The sequence below is a fragment of the Oncorhynchus keta genome, chromosome 19, assembly GCF_023373465.1.
Source record: "Oncorhynchus keta strain PuntledgeMale-10-30-2019 chromosome 19, Oket_V2, whole genome shotgun sequence".
Taxonomy (NCBI): domain Eukaryota; kingdom Metazoa; phylum Chordata; class Actinopteri; order Salmoniformes; family Salmonidae; genus Oncorhynchus; species Oncorhynchus keta.
The window spans coordinates 52,285,332-52,307,092 of NC_068439.1; the positions used below are offsets into that span (position 1 = coordinate 52,285,332).

Below are 21,761 nucleotides of genomic sequence, written 5' to 3' on the forward strand. Positions count from 1 at the left end.
TGCTAAAGTAATGAAATACCAAGAAAATGTTTGTTTTTTCAAGTTCCTTAAATGTGCTGAAAATGTTCCATAGCTAAGCAACACGGAACGTTGTGGGAAGGCTGTATGCAAAATAAACATAGGGCAACCACACTCTCACCAAAATCCAAGAGATAAATGGTTCTCAGAACATTATGTGCTAGCCGAGTCTTCTTTTCCCCCCCTCTCTCGCTGACTCTTTCTATCTTTCCCTCTACTCTGTTTGCAACAATGATTATTTCCTGGCATTCTAAAGATGGGAAATCAAATTTCGCCTCCCACCAACACCCCTACACCATCCCCCACGCCATCCCCCAAAAGGAGGCAAGTCTCCCCACAAACAAGCACATAAAAACTCACACACACTTTTACTCGCAATTACATGCTCTCATTTCGAAGTGATTCACAAACCCTTTGACACTCACACACACACACACACACACACACACACACACACACACACACACACACACACACACACACACACACACACACACACACACACACACACACACACACACACACACACACACACACACACACACACACACACACACACACACACACACACACACACACACACAGCTGACTCAGCAGGACAATTGCAGCAGTGATCACTCAGACAGAAGAACACATGTGTCGGTCGGGGGGGACTGACTGACTGGTGAATGACATCAGCCCTGAGGCGATAATAATCGGGTGACCTAGGAGAGAGTGTCTTCACTGTAGCTCTCAACGAACACATGCACAGCAGACAACGTTCTCACACAATAATCAACTATATGACTACTATATATTTACAGCAATAACTCTCCGACCTTAAACCCCAAGTCAGCCAGACCGAATGGTACACACGCACAGCAGAGTGCAGACTTTCTCACACAATCAACTACAGTATATGAGCAGTTACATATCTTAGAGTAATAACTCCAACCCTAAACCCCAGCCAGACCGAATGGTAGGCTATAAAACACACACACACACACACACAAACACACACAGCGCCGCTATATTATTATGGCAATCTGAATCCAATTAACAGGCAACCCACTCAGAGTTCAACTGCCAGAGGGAGATTCAGTGAGGAAATATCATGGGAGATGAAACAGCAGGAGGAGAAAAAAATCAAACAGTTTTTAAATGGAGAGTACTTGGGCCTTTGTGACATTCAACAACGGCTTTGTTCTTGCAGAGGAATAGAGAATGCTCACCTTCCATCTCTTTTTGTGTGTGTGCTGAATTCACACTCCCTGAAAGTCGAGGAATACATGGGCGAAGGAGGACGAGAAGTGAGTCTCTTTCTTTTCTCTATTTTCTCTTTCTTAATCATACTGCTCCGAAGTCATCCATCTGGGGTCAGAGAGAGTTCTGGGTAATCATTGTTTGAGGGATGGTTACTTGAACACATCTGAGGTGGATGGGGGGGGGGCAGTGGTGGAGGAGGAGGGGAGAGGGGGGTGGAAACAAAGACACGTTTGCATGGAAGATGTGTCTAATCCCCTGCTGATACATTGACACAGTGGTGGCATATACAGAATAAGAGAATAGAGCATCTATGATAGGTAAAGGCTTGGATTGGATAAACTCCAACAGGATATGGTAATGGAGGAAACGAATGAGTAGCATATGCTGCAGCAGCGAGTGGCTCGACTGCTCTCGAGATGGAGCCCTCTATGAAAAGGGTGTTGAAACACACAGTAATTGCTTTCAGTGTCGTTTGGCATTCTGACTTTAGCAGGTTTTAATAGACAGGGTGGTTTCTGTCTATTATTCTGCTAACATTACTGTTCATTTTGCAGAGAAAGATGGGGAAAACCGGACATTATGGCTTTTAAAACTTGAGAAGCAATAAATTCAAAGTAATACGTTGACTTTCGACAAGTTAGGACAATTGTCCTTTGTGCAGCAGGAGTGATGTCGAGCCACACCAAAGTGAATTCTCCTCCTTTCACTTGATAGGAACATAATAAATCATTTCTAAAGGTTACCTTGCTGAAAGCCCTCTGTATAACACAATCACTGCAATTGGTGGAGGAAAAAAATCTCCCTAAAAAAATGTAATCAGCATTGCAGCTTACTGTCAAGATGTGCCTCTGAATAATTGAAGATTTTAGAAAAATACCAACTCAAGACTTGAGAAAATCTAAACATTTATCCTTGGCTATCTTTGGCAGGCAGTGATTCCTCTAGCACAGGATTTCTTCTCAGGAAACTTGTGTCGCTCTTTTGCCTGACACTCATACACTCATATTCAAGTTTTTCCTGTGTTGACTGACTGAGAGCTGAGTGTGTGTGTCATTCCCCTTAACCATGGCAGGAAACTGATTTGTGGTGAGAGTTTTGTAACAAAATGGCCGCCATGAATCACCCAAGTAGGTCGACACATCACTGATGGATAAGGTGACTGACTTTACCTACCTCCCGTTCTCACAGTACAGTTCTACTTTCACTTTTTCTTCTAAGACTGCACCTCATAAAGAGAGACGTTTATGGTTTCAATCATAATGCAATCAGCTTTACAATAATGTAATTGGTAAACATTTTTCTGAGGAAACCCGAGAGAAAACAGGTACTGTCTCACACACACATTATATCTTATGGATACGGTTGGCTCTCATTAACCTGTCTCCTCCCCTTCATCTACACTGAGTGCCTTCCTGCAGCTCCAATGCCAAGTGTAACTCGCAGTGTGTCCATATTAGGACAGCCTGAATGACTAATATGTTTATTTGATATATTTTTTAAAAATACATATAGATTTGGCTCAACTATGTGATAACAACGATACACCCATTCAAAAGATAATCCAGGATTATTTCCATTGTGGTCCTCATTGGTGGCTGATACCAACTCCTGAGTTTGAGGCTGTCCTAATATGGACACCATACCTATGGCTCCGTTCTGTGTTCTATGAGATATAACTGATACGTGGGGGTGAAGGTGTAATGGCCTGTGGTCCTGACTGAGCTGAGCGATGTGGAGGTGCCACTGACATACAGCGTGACAGATTAACTGCAGAGGAGGCAATAAGAACTGGGCCAAATTCCCTCTGGAGACAGTGAAGATTGATTGATTGATGCATGAATTAATTGATTGGTTGATTGATTTATCGATCAAATCTTGACTTGTTTGAGCAAACTGCCCATATGGTCAATAACATGGTTTGATTCATGGCATTTGCTTTTACTTTTAATTGTACTTAAGTATGACAATTGTGTACTTTTTCCACCACTACTTATTAAGTCAATTTAAAGCTAGATACTTTTAGTGACCTTTACTGAAGTATTATTTTACTGGGTGACATTCAATTTTCTGTTAAGGAATCTTTACTTTTCATCATGTGTGACAATGAAGTACTTTTCCCATCAATGCTTTTTTAAAGTCACCATTATATAATTGCAGTCTATAGACTTGCAGCCAAAGGCCCGGTGTGAACTCAGAAATAAGGTCGAAGTGTAGAGATTAATTCAAGGATTCGAAGCCTGAACCAGGTTTAAGACTTCTGATTTTTTTTCTTTACGTAAGAGCCCTGCTAAAAATAACGTCCGAAGATGTCACACCGGTTTCCCAAAACACCACGTAGTGCACTCGTTACGAATTGAAACTGAACCGTGTCCTTACAGGAGCTGTCCTGTGCTGAAAATGATTCCAGAATATAGGCGAAAGAGCTCGCTGTAGCTCTTAAATTATTTATGTTTTTTTCAAAGTCATCTTTTTCACACAGTTTTCCCATGAAGTTAATGTTCTTGCAGCCTATTATGTATTTAAGTGTTTGTATTCTGTTTTTCTTGTGTTATGTATTCCAAGTGTTTTCCCTTGCTATTTTGTATGCAATGTTTGATTTAAATAAATTCTGCATTTCTTCAGGTTGTGTAAACTGCTGAGCAAGAATAAGTATAGCCAAATTCAAAGTTGCTCGTTCCCTCATTTTCTATAGAAAATATCAAGGTGTGTCACGACTTCCGACGAAGTTGGTCCCTCTCCTTCGGGCGGCGTCACCGGCCTTCTAGCCATCGCCGATCCACCTTTCATTTTCAGTTGGTTTTGTCTTGTCTTCCCACACACCTGGTTTCAATTCCATCAATTACATGTTGTGTATTTAACCCTCTGTTCCCCCCATGTCCTTGTCCGGGATTGTTTCTTGTAGTGCTTTGTATACGTTATTCTGGTGGATACTGGGTTTTGTTTGACCCATTCATTGATTATTCTGTTTACGGTGGTTTTATGTTTATAAAACTCCTGCGCCTGACTTCTCTGCCGTCAGTAAGCACCCCGTTACAAGGTTACCTAAAAATAGGATATGATGACAATGGTTTTCGTAACTGCTCAACCAATTATTGCAGCCTAATGGCAGGCAGGAATTGAGCTTCAAGTAGGCCTACAGATATTCCACAAATAAACAATTTAAGTAATTAAAACAATTAACCATAATTATTGGGTTAGGCTACAGTGAAATGTGTGAACTTTTAGATAATAGTATCTGGTCTGGGCCTAACAGAATATTGAAGCGGCTCAGATGGGTATTGGCGGTAACTGGAACATGCTGTCGTACATGTCAATTCAGAGCATCCCAAACAGGCTTAATGGGTGACATCTCTGGTGAGTATGCAGACCATGGAAGAACTGGGACATTTTCAGCTTTAAGGAATTGTGTACAGATTCTTGCAACATGGGGCTGTGCATTATCATGCTGAAACATGAGGTAATAGTGAATGGCATGACAATGGATCTCGTCACGGTATCTCAATGCATTCAAATTTCCATCGATAAAATGCAATTGTGTTTGTTGTCCGTAGCTTATGCCTGCCCATAACATAACACCATACACGTGGTATGCTGCTGTTAGGACGGTTGGACGTTAAAAAAGTCTGTTTTGGGAAATGGCTGGGAAATGTTCTAACGATGAACTTCGACTTAAGATGCTTTTGGGAAACCAGGGCCAGAACATTAAAGAGCGACTGTCCCTTAAAATATACTTCTCATTTTGAACAGGGCCTATGTGGCATCAATATGAATCAGAAACATGTGTTCTAGTGTCAAAATTGACTAAGAAGTGTAAATAGGATCATTTTGGTTATAGTTTCGACTAAAACTGTGTTTTATGAGATTATAGGAAAAAATGGAATGTCACGGAATGACTGAAACCGTACCAGTTTTCCGTGGGGTGTGTTTATTTAGACAACCACATCAAACCACACCCCAAAACCAACTCACATTTGAATTCTGTCATGGCTGATAGCATCTCTTAATAGCATTTCTTAATTAACCAAATCTAAACAAGGCCAAATCATGAAGTGCAGTCTCTGTAGCCCAATAATGCCTATTTTAGCGAAAGCTGAGAATCTACCTAATGTTGACAGATATCAGTCAGTCTTCAGAGCGTGACACACACCACGGGAGCAAGGCTTTCAGTCCTACTTGTGAGTTTAAAAAGAGGAGACATCAATTAATTTCCATTGACGTGTGACGGAGGTTTTAATGTTCCACAATGTCTCCCGTCTTCTGACATTTTAACTCTGTTCAAGTTATCTGGAGAAACTCTGAGGAGGAGGCTAATGACAAGAACGACTGTACTTAAAATCAACATTTTAGATACTACTGAATGCTGAAATAAATGTGCTATTTTAGACTGCTTTTTACAACATTGGTCTGATGTTTGAATTCAAAACGACATCAACACACCAACTAATGCCAGCGATAAATTAATAAGTAAAGTAAAGAGTTTTCCAAAATAATTATTTTAGCAAAAAACAAGTGGACGTGTGAGACTGAAGTGTTGAAAAGTTGGAGGTGACAACATAAAACTAGTCATAAATGTGCAGTTATCAGCCAGCTGAAGAGCAATAAAAGAAAAGTCAACCAGACAAAGCAAATGCAACAAATCCAACTGAGTCAGTAAACCAGGCCAAAATAAGTAAACTCTTCATCCTACAGTCCTCAGAGATTCTCATTCCCTTGATACTGCTCCAGGTAAGAAGACTACCAAAATATGAACAACAAAAAAGCCCCCCTCAGGTTTTGATGCTTGTAAAAATCCTTCAGACCAAATGCCTAAAATTAAGTGTGATGTGTAACTAAAAAGTATTGACCATACTGTATCACTTCCTAGGAGCAACACATACTGTACATATTTAACAATTTTACGGAAGCCATGCCCTAATATGTTGGGGAATTTTATTATAGATTTTCAACATAATTACATTTTTGTTTTACCTACACTACTCTATTAAATCCCATTTAGACATATTTAATTGTCAGAGGTGTCACAGTCTACAGCTGTGACAGTCTGACAGTGGATATGATCAGAGATGTCACAGACCCAGCCTCTGCGGAAATTAGACTGCAGATGGAGCTTCCACAGTTCCACAGATACAGTGCATTCCGAAGGTATTCAGACCCCTTGACTTTTTCCTAATTTTGTTATGTTACAGCCTTACTCTAAAATTGATTAAATCATTTCCCCCTCACATCAATCTACACACATTACCACATAATGACAAAGCGAAAATAGCTTTTTAGAAATATTTGCAAATGTATAAAAAAAACATACCTTATTTACATAAGTATTCAGACCCTTTGCTATGAGACTCAAATTTGAGCTCAGGTTAGGGCTGTTGCGATGACCGTCTTACCGCCACACCGGCGGTCACAAATCGTGAAGGCAGACAGATTCTACGTGACCGTTTAGTCACGGTAATTAGGCTTCTCCAAGCTCTGATGCTGCTGATGGTCATTAGTAGCCTACCAAACTTGCTAACTGCCTGGTACTCAGCACTCTATTGTCCCTCTAATCACTCTGACATCAATGTAAATGTAATCGAACATCTAATCAAACACTTAATAAGAGCCCATGAGCTCATGTTGCGCAACATTTCTATAGGCTATGCAATTGCGAGAGAAAACAGAGCGATGGCCTCTATTAAAAAGAGGAGCCCATCAGCTTTTTATACACTAGGCACTATACAGTGGGGCAAAAAAGTATTTAGTCAGCCACCAATTGTGCAAGTTCTCCCACTTAAAAAGATGAGCCCTGTAATTTTCATCATAGGTACACTTCAACTATGACAGACAAAATGAGAAAGAAAAATCCAGAAAATCACATTGTAGGATTTTTTATGAATTTATTTGCAAATTATGGTGGAAAATAAGTATTTGGTCAATAACAAAAGTTTCTCAATACTTTGTTATATACCCTTTGTTGGCAATGACAGAGGTAAAATGTTTTCTGTAAGTCTTCACAAGGTTTTCACACGTTTCCACAGTTGACAGTGCAAAAAAAACAAGTCATGAGGTTAAAGGAATTGTCCATAGAGCTCCGAGACAGGATTGTGTCGAGGCACAGATCCGTCGAAGGGTACCAAAAACTTTCTGCTGCATTGAAAATCCCCAAGAACAGGGTGGCCTCCATCATTCTTATATTGAAGATGTTTGGAACCACAAAGACTCTTCCTAGAGCTGGCCGCCCGACCAAACTGAGCAATCGGGGGAAAAGGGCCTTGGTCAGGGAGGTGACCAAGTGGTGTGGGAGAACCTTCTAGAAGGTGTGGTGATGGGAGAACCTTCCAGAAGGAAAACCATCTCTGCAGCACTCCACCAACCAGGCCTTTATGGTAGAGTGCCACTCATGACAGGCCGCTTGGAGTTAGCCAAAAGGCACCAAAAGGACTCTCAGATCATATGAACCAAGATTATTTGGTCTAATGAAACCAACATTGAACTCTTTGGTCTGAATTCCAAGTGCCACGTCTGGAGGAAATCTGGCACCATCCCTACTGTGAAGCATGGAGGTGGCAGCATCATGCTGTGGGGATGTTTTTAAGCGACACGGACTGGGACACCTGCTACAGAGCACTCAGGGCCTCAGACTGGGGCGAAGGTTCACCTTCCAACAGGACAACGAGCCTAAGCACACAGCCAAGACTACCCAGGAGTGGCTTCGGGACAAGTCTCTGAATGTCCTCGAGTGGCCCAGCCCGGACTTGAACACGGTCAAACATCTCTGGAACGATCTGAAAATACCTGTGCAGCGACGCTCCCCATCCAACTTCTGCAGAGAAGAATTGGAGAAACTCCCCAAATACAGGTGTGCTAAGCTTCTTAGCGTCATACCAAATACGTCTTGAGACTGTAATCGCTACCAAAGGTGCTTCAACAAAGTACTGGGTAAAGGGTCTGAATACTTATGTAAATGTGATATTTAATTTATTATACTTCGGGGGGACAAAAAAAGTTTTTGCTTTGTCATTATGGAGTATTTTGTGTAGATTGATGAGGGGAAAAAAAGATTTAATCAATTTTAGAATAAGGCTGTAACTTAACAACATTTGGAAAAAGTGAAGGCGTCTGAATAATTTCCGAATGCGCTGTACCTTCTAATTCCACACTTCCATTCTACCATCATTCAGTAGGCGAAATGTATTCCATTTTTTTCAGGGTGGTGTGTGTGGGTGGAGCTGGTGTTTCCTTTCAGACCTTTTGGCTGTGTTGGTTTGTGCTGTGAGTGCTATGGGCTTTGAGTGTGTTGGTTCAGGCCTGCTGGGAGTGCCTTCTTCGCTTTCTTTAATCATGCCACAAACGCCATTATTCAACCTAACAACACTGCAATTAATTTCTATGCCTGTGTCAGGACCCTTTGGGAAATTTGTCCTGTTATTGCCTTTCTGACTGTGTATTTTCTTTCTCTTTCCACTCTTGAATACCAGACTAGCAAAAAATAAGTCTCTGCCAGGAGTTTTTCTTGACACTGTTTCATAATGGCTCCGTTATGGCAGGGTTTCCCAAAGTCAGTTCAGAGCACACTGGACATACCTAAGGGATTTGGTGTCAAATTAGCTCTGGAGGCAACAACAGAACGTCATGGAGAGAAAAAAGTAACGCGCAAACCGCCCTGAAACATAGAAGAGCCAGTAGACGTTGCATTAGATAACCGAATGTACTCTGTACGTGTAACCTATAGCTTAAGTAGTGCTCTTTCAGCAAACACAAAGATTTTCTGTCCTAACACCTTCACCTCTGAACTTGCATTTTAGTTTCAGCAGAAGACGATTTTCAAAGTGAATCGAGTATTTGCTGTGAAGAGCAGTCCAGAGGTAGGCAGTTCTGTGTTCAGTTTGAGAGACAGCCTCTATGTATGGTACGGAAGGAAGCAGGTCCATATTGTCTGACACACAGGCAAGGTACCCATCCATCTTCCCTGTACCTTGTGACCTTTTGGGCATCAGTGATGAGAAGAAAGACAGAATTTGCATTTTTATTCTCAGATACTGAGACTGAAGAGAGTTTGTCAGATTTTTATCAGACGTAAAAAGTTGTCCCCACAGTGGGTCCATGCAGTTTCTGCTCAATGAGTCTCCCCATGTACCTGTGGTCCTGGGATGTCTCCAGAGGAACAACCCCTTTATTGATTGGGCTACGGGTTCTATCCTGGGTTGGAGCCCATTCTCTCACACGCATTGTCTCAAGGTGGTGTAGCCTTCCCTTGCACGTCCTCCTGCGGGCTTGGGAAAAGCCTGATATCTCTCAGCCTTTCCCGTGGAAAGGCCCGCGCACATCTCTTCCTTCGCATTGACCCTACGACTGCACCATTGACCTCCATCCTGGTCATCCAGGTATTTGCCCGATGGCGCCCCTAGAGGGGGTGGTACTGTCACATCCTGATCTGTTTCACCATGAGTCTGCCTGCCATTATGTCCCTGATTGACTCTGCCTTGGATTACTGACCTCTGCATGCCCTTGACCTGCATTTTGCCTGCCCCGTTTTATAATAAATATCTGCGATTCGAACTGTCCGCCACCTGTGACTGCATCTGGATCTCACCCTGACTCATGATACGGATGCAGTGATCACAATATAGTGGCTATATCAAAGAAATGCAAAGATCTTATGATTGGCTTAAAATAGTTTATGTAGGATTAATGGAATCACCTCCGGATACCGGGTGGCGTAATCCACGATTACCATGATGTATTGGTGTCCCCTTGCCATCTTCACCAATGGAAGATCCATCGCCACCCGCTCAAATGGCACCCTTATAATGGGCAAGGGAACCAAAGGGTTTCTATAACGTGCCCTCGGAGCTGTGATCTGGCACTCCGGGCAGGTACGGCAGTAGTCCTTCCACTGCGCGCTTGACTCCGGACCAGTGGAACCGGTTCCCGATCCACTCCCTGGTTTTCTCCATCCCCAGGTGTGACCCAAGCAAGTGGATGTGGGCGAGCTACAAGACTGTCCATTTTCTTCTCCTTCCTACCTCGCGCGCACGCCTCTCCAGGTCCCTCCTCCACAGTGCCTGGAAGAGAGGGCAATCTCTACCGAGTAGAATGGGCACGGCCAGGTTAGGAACAGCCACCACGCACATCTGCACTCCCCCCTCGGGGTGGTTATCCACATCAGTGCGGTTGGGTACCTCTTCCTGTCCCTGTGTACACAGGACACTATCACCTCCTCGTCCCCAAGTTCATCTTTCCTCTCTCGCGTGAGCCACTGTGGTTGGGCCAGGGTCACCATGCTGCCGGAGTCTAGCAGAGTGCTGGTGTTGATGCCATCGATTCGTCAAGGAACCCATGGCGGGGCCATCTCGGTTCCAGGTTACCCAGGAAATGGTGGTTGCGGAGGGCATGGAATGCTCCCGGCCGGTGTTCCAGCTCGCCGCTTTCATAGCAGCGCTTCTGATTTAGGACCAGCAGCCAACGTCGTCGGTTCAGGCCGCAAAGCGGGTAGCCCTCCCACTTCGCGGCCTTGGCTGGTTCCGTCCGGGCCCCCTTCAGCCCCTCACTTCTCTTGGTGCTTTTCTTCCCCCTCGCCGCATCCACTCTCTATGCTCAGGGCCCTTTCAGCAGGTCCCGGGTGTTCTGGTGGGTTTCCACCACGGTCAGCAATTCCTCCAGGCTGGGGTTTTTGCATGCTTGCCGCCTTCCTCATCTCGTGGGGGAGGACCCGACGGTAGCAATCCAGGACGACTTTATCAATTACCGGGAGTGATGGTACATCAGTCAGTAGCCAGTCTTGGTCAGGCGCACTAGGGTGCTCATCTGAGCGCGGGTGGGAGATGGTGGAGTCAAAGGCCCAGTCGTGGACCAATTGTTCAGGGCGTGCGAGGCTGAATCCATAACGGCTCAGGATCTCACATTTGAGTGCCTCCTAATTCGTGCCTGGGAGGCGTTCAAGTCAAAGTAGGCCTTCTGGGCCTTCCCAGAGAGAGAGGGTGCCAAAAGACTGGCCCACCTGGGCTTGGGCCATCCATCCCTCTGCGCAGTCCTCTTGAATGTGCACAAATACACCTCCACATCATCTTCTGCCATTAACTTAACCAGGAACTGATTCGGGCTAGACTCCTGAGCCATGTGATTGCTCCTGGAGAACCTGTTGCTTCTGCTGGCTGAGGATAAACAGAGCCACCAGTTCCTCCATGGAAATCTCTGCACGCTCGACCCCCAACGGCACCCAAAGTTACTGAGATGCCCGCCTTCTCCACCATATGTGGTACACCGTGGGTTGTTGGGTTGAGAGTGTAGAGATTAACACAGAGCCAGGGAGGTTCTAGTCAGAAAACACAACTTTACCAGGCAACGAAATAAACATAACAACAAAATATTGTAGGTTTGGCTAGTTTCTTTTCAGGTTCTGCTCCGTGTCTGTCTCTCTGTCTCCCCTCACGGTGTGCTACAGGGCTCCATTTATTTGGCCTGCACAGTTGGTTTTCACTCTCCCCAAATGACCTTTCCTTCGAGCCATCAGCGTCTGGGTGCCCAGCCTGTGTACGCCCAGCAGAAGGAGCCAACGTCGCGGTACGTACCTTCCTTCTATCACCAACCCCCGGGGTAGACCTATTTCATCGAATCAGATGGCTTATTTTTCACAAAAACATTTGATATTGCCAATTATTTTAATGATTACTTAACTGGCAAAGAGTGCAAACTTAGGCAGGAAATGCCAACAACAAACGGCGAGTCATCGTATTCATGCATTGAACGTTAGAACTTTGTAAAGCTAGAGGTGGGAAATGTATGGTTATCGCTCAATAATGACGAACCTCCTGGCATTGACAACTTAGATGGAAAGCTACTAAGGATGGTAGCTAACTCTATAACCACTCCTCTCTGTCATGTCTTTAATCTGAGCCTAGATACATGTATTTGTCTTCAGGCCTGGAGGGAAGCCAAAGTCATTACGCAACCCAAGAGTGGTAAAGCGGCCTTTACTGCCAACCTATTAGACTGCTGCAAACTGTTGGGAAAAATGTGTTTTACCAAATACAATGCTATTCCTATGTAAACAAATTAACCGCAGACTTTTGGAATGCTTATAGAGAAGGCCAGTCAACATGTACTGCACTGGTGATTGGTTGAAAGGAATTGATAAGAAGATTGTGGGAGCTGTACTGTCAGATTTCAGTGCAGCCTTTGATGTTATTGACCATAACCCGTTGAAAAAGATTTATGTATTATATATTTTCAACCTCTGTCATATTGTGGATTCAGAACTATTTGTCTAATATAACTCAAATGGTTTTCTTTAATAGAAACTTCTCTAATGTCAAACATGTAAAGTGTGGTCTACACAGTGCAGTTCGAGGCCCTCTAGTCTTTTCTATTTTTGCCAATGACCTCCCACTGGCATTAAACAAAGCATGTGTGTCCATGTATGCAGATTTTTCAACCACACCCATCATTAACCACAGTTAATGAAGTGACTGAAATCCTTAACAAAGAGTTGCAGTCTGATTTGGAATGGGTGGTCAGTTAAAAACAAAGGGAATTATTTGTACCAAATACAATGCTCTAAGTTCTAGACCTCAGCTGAGTATGGTAATGAATGGTGTGGCTGTTGAACAAGTTGAGGAGACTTGGTGTTATCTTAGATTTTAAACTGTCATGGTCAAAACATATAGTATAGATTCAATGATTCAATGATTGTAAAGACAGGGAGAGGTCAGTCTGTAATAAAGAGATATGTTTATTTGACACCACACTTCAAAAAGCAAGTCCTGCAGACTCTAGTTTTTTCTTATGTTGATTATTGTCCAGTCGTGTGGTTGAGTGCTGCAAGGAAAGACCTAGTTAAGCTGCAGTTGGCCCAGAACAGAGTGGCAATTCTTGCTATTCATTGTAATCAGAGGGCTGATATAAATACTGTGCCTTCCAGTCTCTCTTGGCGAAGAGTTGAGGAGAGACTGACTGCATCACTTCTTTTTTACAAGAAAATTCAATTTACACACACACACTCTTACCCCACCAGTCATACAATCAGCTGTCTTTTCACAGTCCCAAAATTCAAGAAAGCATACAGTATTATATAGAGCCATTATTGCATTGAACTGCGTTCCATTTCATATTGCTCAAATAAACAGCAAACCTGGTTTTAAAAAAAACAGATGAAGCACACCTCATGGCCTAATGCCTCTCTCCTATTTGACCTAGATAGTTTGTGTCTATGTATTGATATGTAGTGCCTTTAAAAATGATGTATGTAGTTCTGTCATTGAGCTATTCCTGTCTATCAATTTTCTGTGTTATGTCATGTTTTGTGTGGGCTCCAGGAAGAGTGCTGCTTTTGCAACAGCTAATGGCGATCCTAATAAAATACCAAATAGAACCACCAACTGTTTCCTTGTGGAGATTCAATGGGCGCATTTGCACGGAGTTACCATCATAGAGCATCAGCAATAAGCAAACAGTCTGTGGTTGTATTTGATTAACGTTTATGGAAAAAGGCTGGATTTCAGCAAACAAAGTATTGACCTTGAGCGAATCTATATAATCAGAGCTGAATTCCACAAAGCGTGGTCTCTGCTCCACTCTGTTGATCAGAAACAGTACAGTACAGTACACATCTCTAAATACTGTATGTCATGACCAAGCAAGCTAACATTAGCTAGCTAGCTAGCTCACTTGATGAAGTTAGCCTAATGTTGTTAGCTAGCCCAGATAACTTACACGGGTAGCTAGCCACCACCACCACAACCTACCTCATCACGTGACCACTCATGTCCGCTACATATACCAGCTGCTAAAACCATCCATAGCAATATTTGGATCATTCATAGCTAGCTAGTTATCCTACCTCTACAATGTTTCCTTTTTGTAGGCTGCCACCTCTGCCATCCTGGGTAAGCAAAGTTTGCAATGCATTGTCTCCTCCGTCTTCATTGTTACATGCTAAGTCTCAAACTAAACTAAGTTGTTTTTGCCTTTTCCGACTATCTTTCAGTTTGTATTCACAGCTTGATTTGATTGGCCCGTATTAGTGTTATGCATGACATTTGGTTTGATTGGTAACTGACTAAACAACGATGAGTCTTTTTTCTGGCTCTGAGGGGCTTTCGCAAACTTTCTGTGCCCTCGTGATCTACAATTACGGATAGCCTACAAAAAGTGTAGCGAAGTACAATACTTAATTCAAAACATAATTAAGTAAAAGTTAAATTACTGACTTTGGAAAGTACTCAGAAAATTCAGTAATACATTAGAGTATTTGTAATTTGTATCTTCCAACCCTGGGGCTAACCTCAAAATGTAGGTTCTAATCCTGCTTCGGAGCAGTGTCAGCTAGCCCTGGGCTAAGGTCAGTGCTATCCCACTTTAAAATGTGCAAGTGTGAATAGTCGCTTAGCCCCAGGATAAAATATATCTTAGTCCATTGCCAAAGAGGCTGGGCTAAGTGCAGTGTGAGCTATTGTGTAGAATTGAACAAAATGCATTACATGTATGAGCTGGTGATTTAATATACTGAACAAACATCAAATAACTGCAGAGTACTGATTTGTTCTGTTCTTTAAAATGATTGCTTTTTTGAAGAGTGATCCACCCATGTTTCAAGTTGCTCCAACGAGTCTCACATCTTTCTTTTAGCAATACAAAATAATGTGTGCTGTGTACTACACATACAATTATCGGATTTGATCTAGCGTGTTCTAAGGGGCTTTAGCAGTTAAAACTTGTTATAGCTGGAGGGTAGTATTGAGAAGCTTGGAAGAAGAAGGTGCCCAGAGCAAACCGTCTGCTACTCAGGCCCAGTTGCTCATATATGCATATTATTAGTAGATGTGGATGGAAAACACTCTGAAGTTTCTAAAACTGTTTGAATGATGTCTGTGAGTATAACAGAACTCATATGGCAGGCAAAAACCAGAGAAAAAATCTGAGGTTTATAGTTTTTCCAACTAATTCCCTATTGAATACACAGTGTCTATGGGGTAATATTGCACTTCCTAAGGCTTCCACTAGATGTCAACAGTCTTTAGAACCTCGTTTGATGCTTCTACTGTGAAGTGGGGGCGAATGAGAGGGGAGAGGTCTGCCAGAGAGACATGAGCTGACCAAGCGCGTTCATGTGATAGATAGCTTGAGTTCCATTGCATTTCTACAGACAAAGGAATTCTCCGGTTGGAACATTATTGAAGATTTATGTTAAAAACATCCTAAAGATGGATTCTATTCATCGTTTCACATGTTTCTACGGACTGTAACGGAACTTTTTGACTTTTCGTCTGCACCTAGTGATCATGCGTCATGAATTTGGATTACTGGGTTAAACACGCAAACAAAAAGGAGGTATTTGGACATAAATTATGGACTTTATCGAACAAATCAAACATTTATTGTGGAACTGGGATTCCTGGGAGTGCATTCTGATGAAGATCATCAAAGGTAAGTGAATATTTATAATGCTATTTCTGACTTCTGTAGACTACACAATATGGCGAAAATCTGTTTGGGTTGTTTTGGTCTCTGAGTGCTGTACTCAGATTATTGCATGACACAGCGGTTGCATTAAGGAGAAATGTATCTTTTATCAATGTTTATTATGAGTATTTATGTAAATTATGTGGCTCTGCAAAAACACCGGATGTTTTGGAACTAATGAACATAACGCGCCAATGTATACTGAGATTTTTTAATATAAACTTTAACTTTAACAAAACGTACATGTATTGCGTGTCATCAAAGGTTAGTGATTAATTTTATCGCTATTTCTGCTTTTTGTGACTCCTCTCTTTGGCTGGAAAAATGGCTGTGTTTTTCTGTGACTTGGCTCTGACTTAACATAATAGTTTGGTTTGCTTTCGTCGTAAAGCCTTTTAAAATCAGACACTGTGGTGGGATTAACAAGAAGTATCTTTAAAATGGTGTAAAATACTTCTATGTTTGAGGAATTTTAATTATGTGATTTCTGTTGTTATATCGATGCCATTAGCGGGATCTCAGCCCAAAGAGGTTTTAAGGTACAATCTCTTTGGGCTGAGATCCCATTAATGGGATCGATATGACAACAGCCAGTGATATTGCAGGGTGCCAAATTCAAAACAACAAACATACCCTTGCACACATAGTCTAATCATTTTAGAGGGGTTACATTTCCCCAGCACCCAACCCTCTGTGTACCAAATAGTGTCATGGTCAGGCTGTTAAAATGACACCATACTGTTCATTTAAATTCAGCCAACTGTTTCTTTCAGAAAAAGGGCAGACCCACTACTGGATCAGGAGCACAGCATGGTACAGAGCTAACTATGAGAAACCGAAACAAACATTTGGAGAAAAAAAATGACTCCCCCTCCCTCTTGTGCCGGGCCAGCCCTAGCCTTTTTGGGGCCCTAAGTAAGATTTGCTGGGGGGTCCCACCACCTTACGACAAAACATTTAAGTGGCCCCCCTCTTGACGTTGGAGAGACATTTTTCAGTTTTACAAATTTTGCCATGGCACAGAGAGAAAATGTGGCAATTTTATAACAAATGTCATGCAATTTTTCAGTTTTACTCATTTTTCCATGGGGCTGAGAGAAAAGTTTGCAGTTTTACAACTAATTTCCTGTAATTCTACCCATTTCGCCACGGGGTGCAGAGAAATTATTGCTATTTTAAAGCAAATTTCCTGGGGAAAGGCCATACGGACATAGCTGTTGCCCAAATTGATAACCTATGACTCAGCTCAGTCGAGTGAAGATAAATGGAAATACAACCACCAAAAATATGATCTGGGTTAGGGGCCCCCTAGTGCCGCTTAGGTTGCTTATGCCTGGAGCCCGCCCCTGTGTGTTTGTGTGTGTGTTCATCTGCCAAACATCTGTTTTTATCTCAGAGTTTGTGTATGTTATGGTATTTACACAGCAGGCGCAGGTCAAGACAACAACTGTCAATTAGGACAATTTGTCTAGAGTATGTGTTCTAACCGCAGGATCATTATTTACCTTAATGTGGTTCCTTACTTCTTTCCTATCTACGTCACTTACTAGATGGATCTATTTGGACAAACATACCCCTGAACATCAATTTCAAAAGTAGGCCATCAATGGTGAAGTTGCTCATACACAACATTTGTCCGCCTACAGAGAGCAAAAAGCACACAGAATTGGACACGACATCTTCCAAACCATCAATCAACCTTATTAACTCCATACTGGTCTTCAATAGAATTCAATACATGATGTCGTGTAATCCTTGCTCTTTCCCTCGTTCCGTTTTAATTACCTAGGTGTTTTAAATGGCACCATGAAATGCTTTGAATTTAAAAGGTAAGGGCTCAGAACCCAAATAGGCCAACCCATGAAGAGTGTGCTGTTATCCTGCCGCTAAATAAGTCAATTACAAACCAGAGGAAGAGAAGGGGGAAAAGAGCTACATGGGAATTAGCCACCTGAAGTGGCACAGCGGCTATTTGCCTGAGCAGATTTTCATGGGGTATTAAGAACTGACATTAATTGAGTGCAAATTCCCGAAAAGTAGTTTCCATCAATTAAATCTGATTTAAACGGCCCCCGCAAATGTGGCATTTAGGCTCCAGAAATTTATATTAAAGTGAGGTTTAATAGCATGGACAGATACAGGGTTAGCCAATTTGTAATGTTGAGCAAAATCTAGCTATTTTCACTATTCATTCCTGTGCTATTATCAAGAAGGTGAACAGACTGTTGGAACTCTACTAATCTGTGACATTCTGAATATGACCAAGATGAACCTTTTTGTTAATTCTTGATCTTCAAGTCCTGTAGCTCAGTTGGTAGAGCATGGTGCTTGTAACGCCAGGGTAGTGGGTTCGACCCCCGGGACCACCCATACGTAGAATGTATGCACACATGACTGTAAGTCGCTTTGGATAAAAGCGTCTGCTAAATGGCATATATTATATTATATTATTCCTAGGCGTTTACCAGACATTTCTGTAGAAAAGCCTCCTTTTTGAGGCCATATGTTTTGGGAATATTTTTTTATTAATCTTACACTGTTGGCAGTAGGTGCACTTGTATCAGAAGCGAGAGATCTCGGCGGTGGATCTCAGCTTTCATTTTGACTGCGAAAGTGATCTTGACTCAAAGGTTGGCGACCACTGGACTAAAGCATTATTGGAGTAACTATCGAGGGTAATTCCAATGTGTTAGAGATAGATAGCATGGATCTGCATGGACTGATGATCTGTTTACATATTCCGTGGACCCTGCGATGTCAAGGTCTGCTATGGCTATTGATTTTCTCTCTGAATAGCTAATACATCTTGTGACCTTGGTAACATATGTCAGTGAGATGTGAGAGAGGGGTGAATGATGCATTAACAACTAATCAAAACAAACAAAGCAACAGACAGCCTAGGTAAATAATGAAACGTTGCAGATAGGCAATGAGGTTGTGACCTGTTTGTTCTTTAGTGGAGGGATGGGGAGGCTGGGGTGCCATTTTAAATGAATTACTTCACTTGGTCAAGATGGCTAAGGACGAACTAACCAATTTGGAGATTTAAGAAATAGAGACCCTGGCAGAACAGGTAACACATAGACACACCAGCCACGCTGACAAACACAGGCGTGTGTTTTTAGTAGTCATAATAGAAAGGTGATGCTTGCAGGTCAATGAGTCATCAAAATGGATCCCCAAAATGGCTTTCGTGCATACAGTACATGGATCTCTGTCTCTCTGAGCCTCCAGAAGGATTTACTCAAAACCTAAAGCGATACATCAGGATTTTGGCAAATGTGCCCTTTATCTACTTCCCATTGTCACATGAACTCGTGGTTATACTTTTTATGTCTCTGTGTCCAGTATGAAGGAATTTAGAGGTCATTTTGCGATCCAATGCTAACTAGCGAAGGTATCCCTTTTATTGTTTAATCATACGTATTTTCTTATTTTATGTATGTTCATTCTAATAATAATAATATAATAATATATGCCATTTAGCTGACGCTTTTATCCAAAGCGACTTACAGTCATGTGTGCATACATTCTACGTATGGGTGGTCCCGGGAATCAAACCCACTACCCTGGCGTTACAAGCACCATGCTCTACCAACTGAGCCACAGAAGGACCACCATTCTGTCAATCCATTGCCAGCTCAGGTCAAAGGGAATATTGATTTACAGCCTTTTCCTAATCACTTAGGAAACATTTCCATTGGGGCTTTGTTTTTACAAATTTTTCATAGCCTTCTCAGGAAAATGTCCTTAACAGTTCTAATTAAGCAGAAGGCCAGTAGCTAGACATCACCTCTCAGCCGTGTGTGTGAACAACTGGCCCTGGCTGACACCATAAACGGGGAAATGGGATCAACAAAAATGCATAAATTATCTAATCAAACCAGACATAAAGGACTTGTTCCGACATGCATCCTTCTGACACATTTATGAATGCTTATGATGGGACTTGGAGGATACTTTTCTCAGTATTTGAACTGTTTGAAATAATATTTCCTCATGCATTTGCTTATAAATGCTCTGTGAAGAATGCATTAAACAATTACAAAGTGGGATAGAAAAGTATCACTCGGAATATTTTCCCCATGTTGGTGTTAGTGGTAAGAGACAACAATACTCTGAAAGATAGATTTCTAACCACTCGTAAACCTCCGCTCCTTCGCACTTAACACACATCCACGCGCGTCGGCATGCATATTACATTGGTTCTTCCAAACCAACTCAATTACACTGACGTTTATGTGCTATAAGTGCCAGCACAGTACCATGTGCAATGATTTAGCCGCTGTCTGCACCAGCCAGCAGTCCCCTCCTTCCCCATCCTTCTCTCCACTACTCCAGTCCCGCCCTACACACACACACACACACACACACGGTCGATCTAATAAGCAACAATGGTCGGATCAGGAGTGTGCAACCATTAGCTGTGAGAGACGGGGACATTCTTCTAAGTAAGTGACCCTGTAACAGAGCCCAGTCATTAGCCCTGACACAGAGAGCTATGATCACCCTGTGACAGGTGTCTCTGCTCCCCGTCGCTATCCATCTACACTGGCACTGTTTCACAGACCTCCCATGTCAATGGACCAACCCTGCCACAATACATCATAGTGAGGGACATTAAGAACGTATAGACAGATAGAAGATAAAAGGGTAACAATGAATCTGCTGTAAATCGTGTGTTGTTTTTTTGGTTTCCTAGCTTAAGACTGGGTCAGTTATTCCCTCTCTCTCCCTATTTTCTGTTTAACAACTTGTGGAAGTAACACAGCATAGCAAATGTGTTATGGTAAAGCATTTTTTAGCTTACAATTTACAAATATGGAAAACAAAATATTTCTACTCGATTTCTCCATTGACGTCAAGCATAGTTGCATTTATTTTGGAATGGAATATAATCATAGTTTATGATCCTCCACCAGATATGCTGAAATGTCAGTTTCAGTCTATCAGAGCAGTCATTTCAGTCCAATGATGGAGGCAACCCCATATCATGTCCACCAATGTACGATGCCTGAGGGATCTATGCTAGCAAAGGGGGGCAATTATAACAGGCTACCAGAAACAGTCAGTCTGACAGACCAGGTCATCCTCTCCTCCTGGGTGTGTGTGTGTTCTGTTCTGTAGTGATGCATGGTGATGGATGGAGTTCTAAAAGTGCTAGCCACCTCACGCAGAAACAAATGGTATTAAAAGATCTCCCTCCATGTCTTTCAGAACAAGTGGCTCTCTGGGGTTAAGGCACTAGGTATTAGGTACCAGTAGGTACCAGTAGCATTCAGTCTGTAGCAGACCTGTGAATTCCTATTAACCACAGAGGTACATAAGAAATCCAGACACAATGAATGCACTATGGATGTCTCATGATCAAGACAATTCCTTGGCGGTTGCTTCTTTTCACTGTAGTCTTAAGATCCCCTCTGAGCAAATCATTCTATTCATTTTGATGTAAAGACCAAACTGATCCCAGCTGCTGTTTTTGGATGTAGTCTTAAGTTCAAGCAGCCATGACACATAGTAAAAAAGCATTTCATGGTAAGAGTGTTGATCTAGGATCAGAACCCCCCCCCCTGACCATATAATTATATTCATCTTGATGTAAAATACCAAACTGTTCCTAGATCAGTGCTTCTACTCTGAGACTGTTGGTCAGTATGGCCCAGGTCTCCTGCTAAAGGGCGGACTTGACAATGTCTTGGCAACCGTTGTTGGAATGATGTATGTAGCCAGGTCTCCTACCTACCTAAAGAACGAAGCAGCCAGATATCCTCACTCGCTCAAGAATGTTCTGACTTATTCTATTCTCTCTAACCTGATTAAAAAGTAAAATATTCCGCAGCAATTTCCAGGTGATTATCTTTCATGCATCTCAATATTAGAGAATTGATCTCCTGGAATTGATTTCTCTGCGAGTCTTGTCAGTTTTCTTTCATATTTCAATTTGCAAGTGAATCATCTCAACCTCAGCCCTGTAGAATCATATAAAATGCTGTATTTTCTTGGCTTGGCGTCTCACATCCTGTGATCCAGGCAAACAAATCCACTATGTGATATATTGA

General features: G+C 42.3%; 1 long non-coding RNA gene across 1 annotated transcript in view; it reads left to right on the top strand.

Moving 5' to 3' along the window:
• Positions 1-1,063: 1,063 nt before the first annotated feature.
• LOC127909629 (uncharacterized) overlaps positions 1,064-21,761 on the top strand; it is a 45,064-nt gene continuing 24,366 nt past the window's right edge. Inside the window, exon 1 of the long non-coding RNA XR_008072229.1 lies at positions 1,064-1,307. This is a non-coding gene — a long non-coding RNA (uncharacterized LOC127909629). The remainder of the gene's footprint in view (positions 1,308-21,761) is intronic.